The sequence below is a fragment of the Periplaneta americana genome, chromosome 12 (genome assembly GCF_040183065.1).
Source record: "Periplaneta americana isolate PAMFEO1 chromosome 12, P.americana_PAMFEO1_priV1, whole genome shotgun sequence".
NCBI classification, from domain to species: Eukaryota; Metazoa; Arthropoda; class Insecta; order Blattodea; family Blattidae; genus Periplaneta; species Periplaneta americana.
The window spans coordinates 77462480-77471814 of NC_091128.1; the positions used below are offsets into that span (position 1 = coordinate 77462480).

Genomic DNA, 9335 nt, shown 5'->3' on the forward strand with positions numbered 1-9335 from the left:
ATCTATATGTTTGCAAACATTTTATTTTAATAAATTCTATTAGATATGTAATGAAACGTTGACTCACAAAGGAATTACAACACACTAACTTTCATACTACAGTATTACAAATTATTTATCAGTTTAAAGACATCAATAGCCTTACATAAAAATGCTATAAACAGCAAGGTCTACATCAAAATAGAGCATGTCTTTCAGTCTGGTTCTACAATCTACATGAGCGTTTGATAAACGAGCAACAATGTATTTTTCTGGCACATAAGCTACTTCGTTTGTGATGGTGAAGCGAGAGATCAACCCTTACTTCGTTAAAAATTTGACATCATAGCCATTTTTTTTTTTTTAACTTTTTGTATTTGACAAATGTAACTTTGAATTGTGCCATTTTTTTCACCATGTACTTTTACAAAAACATGAAAACCTTCTAAGGTTCCTTCTCATCACAACTTTCATCTAACTGAGCCCAACCAGAAAAGGATTCGGAATATTGAAGTGACACAACATCTTCATCTTTGCTGCTTTCTTCCAATTCTATTAATTTTCTTTCGACAGATTTTATCTTTTCAGTTTCTTTTGATTTGGATATTTTTTTCCATTTTCTTTTTTTTTCTTTCTTCTGCTGCTAGTTCTCGCTTTCTTTTTTCTTCTGCCATCAATTCAGTTTGGTTTTTAACAGGCGTACTTGTCAAAATTTATGTTTTACCTGGTTTTCTTCCTTTCCTGCTTTTTTCACGAGGACCAGCTTTAGGGTAGGGACAAAGATCTTCTGGTACTGGTAAACAGACTTTTACTTGCTGTAGATCTTTGGTGTTAGGAGTTCTAGTAGCTGATGTAGATGGTAATGTGCTGGTTCTAGGGAATGATGAGAGTCTGGAGTGAGATGTAGAGGGTTTTTAGATGCATTGTTCAATTGACTGGGCCTAACTGGACTTGAAGCAGTAACACGAAATTCTCTCTCGAGGGGTCTGTCTGTGACAGTAGCTGGTCTCCAATCAACATCTGACTATTAAATGGCCAGATACGGTACCAGTTTTCTCAAAGCTAGAAGTTGCATTTTGTCTGGTGAAAGCTTTATTGTAAGCTATTGCAACCAACTGTGGAATATGGTAGATGTTGATTGGTTTCCCTGCATTTTCAGGTCTGATCATGAAATCTTGACAGGCTCTATTGTAGCTAACTTTAAATGGGGCATACACAGACACGTCTAAGGGTTGAAGACGATGGCTGCAGTGTGGGGGGGAAACTTAGAAGTACAACACCATTGTCCTTAGTTGCTTGTATTACGTTAACATTAACCTGTGTTTCATGGTTATCTAAGAATAATAAAACTGGCTTGTCTTTGGAGCACTTCACATGGTTAATTGTTTGAGAACTTTCAGGAAATTTTCATTCGTCATCCACCCAAAGGAATGTGCTAGTCCTAAACTGCCAGGTGGATATCCATTGAATTTTTCTTGTTTGAATGTTTTCAAAGGGAAAACAAATGCTGGTGCACTGTTTTTCCAATGCATTTATGAAAAAGCAGATTGTAACTAGCTTTCCCCTTTCTGCCGAGGCTATCTGTCACACTTGTTTTGAACCTTTGTAGCTATCATCTTCGGCTGGGCATGCACAGTGGTTACACCAGTTTCGTCCACATTCCATATGTTTTGTGGGAGGAAACTAAACTGCTGGTAAACCCCCCTAAGGTTGGCATAGAAACTATCCAGATTTGCCTGATTGAAGCAAGCTGCTCTACCTAGACTAGTGCCCTCTGGTATTCTTAAAGAGAGTTTTTTGTGTCTCGAAATGAAACCAATGAGCCATTTTCTTCCAGCCATCTGCTGTTTCTGCCAGATCTCAGGAATGTTGTTACTGTTTACAGCTACTGCATACTGGTAGGCAACTTTCCTTGCTCGCTCGTTTGTTAAGCCATAGAATATTTCTGATGATCTAATAAAATAATTTTCCAAAAGCATTTCCTGTTCGTCATTAAAAACTTGTTTTGATGCAAAATTTCTATCAGATTTGAAGTCATCAATGGTGTTAAACTTTTTTCTTTTTTCCCAATAGCCCTGCAGAGATGACTTAGAAAATCTCCGTAAAGTTGCCACTTTCCTTATTGACATGCCATGCTCAATTTCTTCCAATGCAGCTTTAATTTCCATACTGGTATCTGTTTTTCTGGCTCTTTCAGTTTTCTTTTCCCAAAAGCGACCCATTTTACTGTGGAAAAGGGGAAAAACAAATGTAATATTTTACGTAACTATATGCAGGATGTATGGAACACAAAATTATCAATTGAAATATGTCCCATCCTTCCTGCAGTCACATGTCCCAACCGTCCTGCAATGTCTTACTGAACAACTTGGACTACAAAATTCTAACCAACAAACCTATGCTTGTATTTTTATCCGTAAATATCACAGCAATCATAGTTCCTTAGTGTACCTATAAATAGTTTATAATGGCTAAGTATCTTTACTGTTTAAACACTGAGATAGGCCTAATACAATATTCAGAAACACTTACCAAATTAGATAAATTCACACAACTTAACAAATAATAGCTTGACATCCACCATTTCCTCAGAGATGATGAACAGTCACTATAGCCAACTTTTGAAATCAATTTGCTGGGAATTTAAAATGTAGTTTGTTTGTTAAATTGAATGTCCCATACCTCCTGTGTCCCATCCCTCCACACTCTCCCCCAATTATATTGGAACTGTAACTCAGAGTTCTGGTTATAATTCATAGCGATAATATTTATAAAACAAACATCCAATTTGATATCCAACAATGCATTCTTGTTCATGCAATCAGTTAAATTTAAGCAGTTTCATAGTATAATAATGTGAAACCGTCATTACAATAGCCTATAGGCCCCTAACTATGCAGCTGCACACTTTCCACTCTCGCCACAACTACAACAATGCGATAACAAAACAATATCCGACTTCCACAAGGTGTTCAAGCAAGAACTAATTTCAGATAACAACATGAGAGAGAGAAAGAAAGAGAGAGAGAGAGAGAGAGAGAGAGAGAGTGTGTGTCCAATGTCTACCCACCTCACTTGCGTGATTTGTGTTCCAGATGGCAAGACTGTGATCCATTTTCAAGCTGCACACCACTTTGGTGGACCATGCTATGCATGATATGTATCTGTGAAGTGTTACGTCGTGTACTAGGGCGAGTGTATGTGCAAGTGTTCGTGTAAATGTAATGTAAGGAATGGGTTAGGATCATGATTAAGATGATGAAGGGAGAAGGGGGAAACCCGCTACTGGCATGTGGCCTACTCCTATGGAACAGACCCTGGGGGTCACCAGGCTTAATGTCCTAGTCCGAGGGACGAACCACTATCAACAGTAATGTATGCCTTCAATATTACAGTAGGCTACAACAGTTTCGTTAATTTTCTTCAGTTGACTGATTGGGATTTTTTTGTCCCATGGTATAGTTGAATATTGATTAACTTACTAACCAAAAGATTGCTCCAATTTTTAGTATTTTTTTTTATAATTAATACAAAATCCACAACAATCTCACCTTCATAAGGAAAGAAAACAGATTTTCATTACTTGAAAAAGATACAAAAAGGGGGCGGTTATGCCATGCCATCGAGTGAAGAATAGTTTCAACCTTCAGTGGAGATATCTGTGCCAGTATTCCTCTGTTAGACAGATGCTTACTTGTCTCAGTAAGCATTGGAATCACCATCAACTCTGTAATGAAATCAATAAATAGTACAGTATTATTATTAATGTCAATATTAAAAGTTCTAAGTTTGACTAATTTTTTGAGAATCAGAAAATAGTTTAATGTTTGCAGTACCGGTATTCATAATTCAATAAATAGTAATTTCATTACGTATTTAGAATTACATAGGTTGTGCTTAATAAGTTATTTCCTTTTTCTGAAAAATTAGTTGTTATAGCCTATAAAATATTTTTCGATATAGCAAAAAGTATTATGACTAAATGAAATGACAATATTTTCATTTATATACCGGTAATAATAATTGATTAAAATTTTCACTAGACACATTTTATTAGGCATTTGTGTTTTTACTGCAGAGAAAATTAAGATAAAGAGAAAAAAAATGCCTCTCGAATGCTGGTAACAAGCTAAAAACCATGCTTTAACATTGCAAGAAATCAAGGCCAATTTATAGAGGCGTTTTGCGGAGTAATCATTCAAAGGAAAATACTTAACTTTAATTTCCTGATTTCTTTCTTCTTTTTTATTGAAGGAAGGGTACAATATTTTTTGGCCTATGGAAAATAATAGCTTATATTTGCTGATCAACAACATTACTCATTTTAACTTATTATTTTGCAACATCAACTAAGGTAGTCAGTCTTTGGTCTAGGGATAACTATTTGGAATCAATGCATAGTCATCTTAACTGAACTTCACTTGTTTCTCCTCTTCTTTGGTTCGAGGCTTGACTCAGCACGGTCATTAATACAAGAACAGTTTGCTTACCTGCATTCTAAAATTTAGCAAAAGAAGATAGGTACTGGTACCATCCGATAATGATTGTGCATGTTCATGTGAATCTCAGTGTGACATATACCAGAAAAGAAAGTGCAGGAATCTGTCTGTTCCTTTAAAAAAAATATAGCAAAGTACCGGGTAATCAATAAAACAATATGCATTTTATTGCACTCTTCCGCTCATCATTTTTAGTAGATCACTACCAATAAAGTACCTACTTTGAATAATTCTGAATTAGAAGTGTTAAACAAAAGTTATTTTTTTATATTTTACTAGCTAAAACCACCTGGCGTTGCACGGGTTATCCTTTCTGCTTCTGTTTTTAATTAAACTGCTTATTACATTTTCGGAAATCTCTGAAACCTAACTATAGACAACCTAAACTAATTGCCTTTACTAAGCTAAGATTTATTCTTTACTTAACGTCACTTACATGAATTGATGAACTCCTTAGCGAAATGCCTGCCAGCGTTAACTCAATTTAAAACAGTTGTAAATCAGGCACCGAAAAGAAAACATGTCATCATGTGCCTGACGTTCAAGGTTTTTTTTTATTTATATATTTGTTTTTATTTATTTATTCTGATGTAGTTAAGGCCATTAGGCCTTCTCTTCCACACCACCAGAAATACAAATAAAATAATAGAAAAATCGAACTATGAACAAAGTAAAACCCAACAATAATATGATTCCTTTTCCTCTTTCTGATCAGTTTCAGCATCGAATCAATATGTACATGTATAATTTAATTTATATTGGAAGATTTTTTATCCCTTGACCGCTGTACACCCACTTATATCATACCCAGTTTTTTTTTTTAAATATGACTTGGAAAATTATATCTCACAAATTCAGAACATATTATATTAATTCTTATTTTATAAGAATACAGATACAATATGAACTTGTAATAAGTAATTTTTTTTTACATAAAGACTAATATTCTGAGAGACGTATAGGCTTGACGGTATTTTAGAAATTAAGAGATTATTTCCACAACCCATAACATACTACATTTGCAACGTGATTATACAGATAAAATTTCGCAGTAACATATTTTTGGACGTGAACAACACTATTTTGAGAGACGTATATTTTAGAATTAATGCAATGCTATTGTCAGTCGGCTTATATACATTCACATACTACATTAGCAACATGACAGAAATATAACTGAATTGCTTTTTGGTATGTGTAAAATCTCTTCTTCCCCCCCCCCCCCACTCCTTTGTACAAAATATAGTCGAGGATGTGAAAAACACGCAGTTTTTAAGTAAATGTCTGCAACATACATACATACATACATACATACATACATACATACATACATACACTTAAATACAGATACATACATACACACAGAGACAGGCTGAATGACTGACTGACTGAAGAAAGTACTTCAAATGGATCGACAGACAGATCAAAAATAAGTTACACAGACAGACAAATAGATATACATAAGCAAAGGACAGTTCACTTGTAAGAAATAGTTTAAACTATTTCTTTGATACGAAGGACACAGAAAACATTTTTTATCGTATTTTCTTCTTAGTTATGTGTAGTGAGAGTAAAAAATTATTACAGTCCTTTTTAAATGTTCTCTGTAATATATTATACATAGGAAATTCATGGGCACAATATATTAGGTTCGTTTCTGTAGCAGTTTCCAATGTTTTCAACTGTCATGAGCATGTGCACATCGACCTTACTGTTCGTGCAGCGATAACTTCAAACTCTGACTACTCGCTGATTGAAGTTAGGCATTCTTGCAGCATATCATAACTATCACCAAACCATTCCCTGACAGTCAGAAAAATTTACGGATCAAGAGCAAACCAATCTCAAACCAGAGAGACACATGCGCATAAAACTAGTTGTGCTTTACTTTTATTCACAGGACTGACTACAGAAGTACATATTTTTTGCATTTATATTTTGTTTCCATACTTATCTCTATTGGTTATTAAAACATACTGTGAAATTTAATAACATCTTCAATATAAGGTATGAGATTTGTTAATAATTTTTTTGCACGATCGCGTTTCTTGTTGTATTTACAGCTATTGTTGTTAGGCTTTGAAAGGTATTATTCCCACACAGATACTTGTTGCTAAGGAAACCATTCTTCATACCACAAAGCTATACTGAAATAGACCCATTACAGTGCACTTATTGTTACTTAGTTATCGGTACCATTACAGTATAGTTTTGCAAAGGCTTTGGAATAATATTGCTCTAAATTTTCAATGCGAAATATATTGCATTTGCATTTTAAAAATATTATCGCGCAAAAATGTTGTACAATACACGTTTATGAAGTGCATTACAAAATCTCGGAAATTGAAAAACTCACTCTGCTCGTTTTTTTCAAAGTTTTCTTCGGTTTTATAAAAAGCACTTCCCAAACTTGTACCGTAATATAAGTTACTATTACAGTACCTAGCCTACATGAGCGTTCGTGCATGGATGGTTTGAAATTAATTTCATCACTGATCATGCGCAAGTTGACGTTGGAACAATTTTCAAACAGTTGTCAAACCATCACAAGCTAGCTGCAAAAACAAACGTATTATTTATTTATTACACTGAAATTTGAAAAATCAAGTTATTTACATTACGTTCATCAATGTAGCCAACTTGTAACTACTAAGGAATTATACCACAGTCTAAGACATACAGTCACGAAACTTCAACACTTTTTCTGCCAACATTCGCGACACTAGCGCCCAAGCGGCAGGCAAGGCACTGGCCATAGTCTCGTTCAGCCAGCACGTGCTTTAAAGGGATGCGAGATGTTATAATAACGTTTTAATCATACATCGGAATAAAGGCAATGTGTGCAATGACGAAAATTGCAGTAACAACAAGTTTAAATCTCCGAATTTGTCGTTCTTCAGATTCCCTAAAGACCATGAGAAAATCATAACTCAGGAATAACCAATAATCCACGTTGTAGGTAGCCTAGGTATTGTGTTCTCTAAAACATTATTATTACTTATCAGTTACCTATTTGTATGTCAGGAAGGAGAGTTTAAATAAAAACAAAGTAAATACCTGTTACAGTATATTATTTTTTTGTAGAAATCATATGTGTAAATGTGTAACCATTCCGATTTTGGATAATGTATCTACAGTTTTTAATGCAAGTAATTCCATACTTTTTGTATTCGTGTTTTTTTTTCTATATATTTTTCAAAAGTTGAACGTTATATTGCATTCAAGTAGGGATCATGGTGTTAATTTTTCAAGAATTCATGGAGTATTGTAATCCTTTTGCAAAATATTCACTTCTTGAATAAATCCAGACTGTGTCGATAGATTTCTGATGTGTTGGTGTAGATTCATGTGGCAGACGTATTAAGTTCTCAAGAGCCTTTTTAAATTTAATATAAAAAGCAATCTTTTCTGTAATAATTTGCATGACTGCTATTGGTGTTGATTTTACATTCCCAGTGATTATTTGAGCTGTTCAGAGCAGAAGTGGTGTAAGTCAAAATTAGGTAATGAGATTTAAAGTAAATATTCTGTAAAATACAGCGCAAAGTAGCAATTAATATATCCTTCGTGCTATTCACTGACTACTAATAGTTTAAATAAATTCAATATTAACTGCTACTTTGCGCTGTATTTTAAAGAATGTTTACTTTAACCCTCATTACCCATTTTGACTTACACCACTTCTGCTCTGAAAATAAAATTAGGCCTACATTTTCTGAGTTAATTGAAGTCACAATTTTTTCAACAAAATTGTGTGTTCATTTATTTGTTTTCACCTACGTCATATTAACAGTAAGGGCATGTAAATTACGTATTATATAGATAGGATAAGTTAAAATTAGGCATTATGTGTGAAAACTGGAAATGTAATGTAAAATGCGGTAAACTTGCCATAAACATTTAAACCATAATATCAGCACTATTTGTCACTCAAAATAATAAAGGAAATACCGGTTCTTAAGAAATGAAAAATAATAAACTTCATAAATCAATGTCTGTCATATTAAGGTTTAAATCTTCTCCTTTTTTATTTTCAAGTTTACCTCAGCGGCCGAGTTTACCCCAATTTGCGGTATGGAAAATGGTTAATTTCTCAGGAAATAGGGAGAGGAGTTCACCACGCGATGTAACCTACAATTTTGAAGCTACTAATTTTGACTCTTCTCACAGGAAATATAGAGTTCTAATGATTCATAAATATATTCAGGAATGAATTTAATTAACCATCCACGTACGAACAATTATATTATTTCAAACCATGATACGTGAACAGTTCCATGATTCAGTTGTAAGGAGCAGAAAGAATTACGTTTATTCTCAGCTTCTGAAACTTGTAGATTAACTGCGTGTGAAATTCTTCTAGGATTCTAAATTAAAATTAATAAGAATCATATACACTTACTGTGTAGCATAAAAATATAAAACAAATTACGCAAAACCCGTTTTCTGATATGTTATCATATGTCGTGTGCACACTTTTAACTTGCCTGCCGCTAGAGGGCTACTGTCGCGCCAGCTGTCAAATGTTGGCATATTTTATACGTATGAGTTGCGTGACTGTATGTCTTAGACTGTGATTATACGTTGCTCAATTTTATTTAGCCTATCTGATGTAGGCGGACAACTACTTGAATTGAGCTGTCAACGAGGTGACTACGGTGATCGTTGCTTATGTAACGATGGTGATACCAGCGAATAGGGATTATAAAGAATGGACACTGAGCTAATTTTCCTGTGTTTTTTTTCTCTGTGCGCCAGCGGATAGTTCCACTTTCAAGCGCTAGAGGTAGTGTAATCGAGCATACGCTAACATAATAATTGAGAATAGAGTTGAGACACAGGATCCAAACATCGCCT

General features: G+C 34.2%; 1 long non-coding RNA gene across 1 annotated transcript; it reads right to left on the reverse strand.

Annotated features, from left to right (window-relative positions):
* Positions 1-682: 682 nt before the first annotated feature.
* LOC138710049 (uncharacterized) lies at positions 683-2566 on the reverse strand. Its single transcript, XR_011335034.1, has 2 exons — positions 2512-2566; positions 683-2205 (listed from the first exon to the last, which is right to left on the reverse strand). It is a non-coding gene; the product is annotated as an uncharacterized lncRNA (long non-coding RNA).
* Positions 2567-9335: the final 6769 nt, after the last annotated feature.